At 38.1% G+C, this 2,433-nt stretch overlaps 1 protein-coding gene across 3 annotated transcripts in view; it reads right to left on the bottom strand.

Annotated features, from left to right (window-relative positions):
- LOC144661077 (uncharacterized) overlaps positions 1 to 2,433 on the bottom strand; it is a 111,890-nt gene that overhangs the window by 39,483 nt on the left and 69,974 nt on the right. The window lies entirely within an intron of this gene.

The following is a 2,433-nucleotide window of genomic DNA, read 5'->3' as shown; positions in this document are numbered from 1 at the left end:
TTTGGCAATATTAATCAGAAGTGTTTTAAGATCGCAAATAGCTTCGTCTCCATCAAGCGCGACAACACTGAAGTCTTCCATTTCATTTTCCAGTCGCTGGCTTTTAGCTTCGTCCTCTTTGGATGCCTCTTGTAGCTGTTCCAGTAAATCTTTATAAGTTTCGAGATTTCTCTCCAACTTGAGGAGTAATTGGTTGGCTTTGTCTACGGTTTCATCCAGAGAAACATCTTGTTGAAGGAAGGTTTCAGTCTGTTCGATTCGATCCTTCAGTCGCTTCTTCGTCGTCGCCCAAACGCTGACGAATGCATCCACTCATTTTCCACGTTTGAAAGGTTTTAAGGTTTTAATAACCTCGCTCTTCACATATTGTCCAACTACTAAACTACAAATTGTCTAAAGTTTGACCACGAAAATGACCAAAATTGTCCGTAAACCACGTTGTTCAAAAAGTCACAAGTTTCATAGGTAACCAGGCCTTTTCTCAAGGTAACCTGGCTTTTTTATTGGTCTCCAGTTCATCGCGGCAACTCCGCGACACATAGGGGCGTTTATTAAATATCACTTCTAGTCTGCTATGCTTGACCAGCATAAGAGGAACTCATAGGGGCGTTTATTAAATATCACTTCTAGTCTGCTATGCTTGACTAACATAGGAGGAACTCATAGGGGCGTTTATTAAATATCACTTCTAGTCTGCTATGCTTGACCAGCATAAGAGGAACTCATAGGGGCGTTTATTAAATATCACTTCTAGTCTGCTATGCTTGACCAGCATAAGAGGAACTCATAGGGGCGTTTATTAAATATCACTTCTAGTCTTTTTTCTTGACTAACATAAGAGAAACTCATAGGGACGTTCATTAAATATCACTTCTAGTCTTCTATTCTTGACCAACATATTAGAAGTCATAGGGGCGTTCATTGAATATCACTTCTAGTCTGCCATTCTTGACCAGCATAAGAAGAACTCATAGGGGCGTTCATTAAATATCACTTCTAGTCTGCCATTCGTGACTAACATAGGAGAACTCATAGGGACGTTCAATAAATATCACTTCTAGCCTGCTATTCTTGTCTAACATAGGAGAACTCATAGGGACGTTCATTAAATATCACTTCTAGCCTTCTATTCTTGACCAACATATTAGAAGTCATAGGGGCGTTCATTAAATATCACTTCTAGTCTGCCATTCTTGACCAGCATAAGAGGAACTCATAGGCGCGTTTATTAAATATTACTTCTAGTTTGCTATTCTTGACCAGCATAAGAGGAACTCATAGGGGCGTTCATTAAATATCACTTCTAGTCTGCCATTCGTGACTAACATAGGAGAACTCATAGGGGCGTTCAATAAATATCACTTCTAGCCTGCTATTCTTGACTAACATAGGAGAACTCATAGGGGCGTTTAGGGCTTTCCACAAGTTGCTCGAGATTTCCCAAAAAGTTGCTCGTAATTTCTCAAAAAGTTGCTCAAAAGTTGCTCCAAAAATCCAAAAAAGTTGCTTCTGATAATAAAAGTTGCTCGAAAGTTGCTCCAAAAAATCCAAAACGCTGCTTCTAATCAAGATAATTTCTTTAAATGTATGCTAATTTCCCTTTGATGGTTAGATTTCTAAACAAAACAAAGATTTCTAAGCAGTTTTATGCAATTTAACAGCAAAATAAATATTTAAATAACATATCGAGGGGAAAATTTGTAAAATGATGACGTCATGTTTGCTGATGAGTTTTTGTAATGTTTTAATGCAGAATGAGCCGAAAGTTGAAAGGTCTTCAGACGTTTCTCGAAAATCTTCGTCAAACTTCGTAAATCTTCGGAATCGTTCGTTGGCCTTTGAACAACACTCGGATAATCTTCGGAGATCTTCGGTCTGAAAATTGCTCAAAATGCAAAAAGTTGCTCGAGAGGAAAAAAGTTGTTCGAAGGGGAAAAAGTTGCTCGAAACATGAAAAGTTGCCAAAAAGTTGCCGAGCAACTTGTGGAAAGCCTTAGGGGCGTTCATTAACAAAAACATATTAAAATGGGGGCTTACTAGAAATGAAAAATATGGCCAGTCACACCAGCTGTATTGAAAAATATTTATCTGTTAAATAGAAAGGAACTGTCATTGAATTTTCTGCGATTCAAAATATTACTTTTATTTTACTTTTCTTTCCTTAACCATGAATTAAACAGCAACATAAAGCAGCACCTGCAAACTAGTTTTATTACTATATAGGTTTTGACTCTGAGTTTTTCAATTTAATAAGTGGGAGTTGACAAGTTGCATGCCCGGCTAATCACAGTCTTTGCTTTCTGAATAGAACTACCAGAAAAGGTGGCAACATTGTCAAGAGCCGTGAACCCACAGCATGAGAAAAAGGCTGGTGAAAACTGGCGCAGTAACAGAACACTTTGCCGGGCTAACAGTAAGGTAAGAACCGAGTTA

This window comes from Oculina patagonica, chromosome 7, assembly GCF_052425735.1.
Source record: "Oculina patagonica isolate OP01 chromosome 7, crgOcupat, whole genome shotgun sequence".
In the NCBI taxonomy this organism is placed as follows: domain Eukaryota; kingdom Metazoa; phylum Cnidaria; class Anthozoa; order Scleractinia; family Oculinidae; genus Oculina; species Oculina patagonica.
The sequence above is the reverse complement of the archived record's forward strand: the minus strand, read 5'-3'. Positions and strand labels throughout refer to the sequence as shown.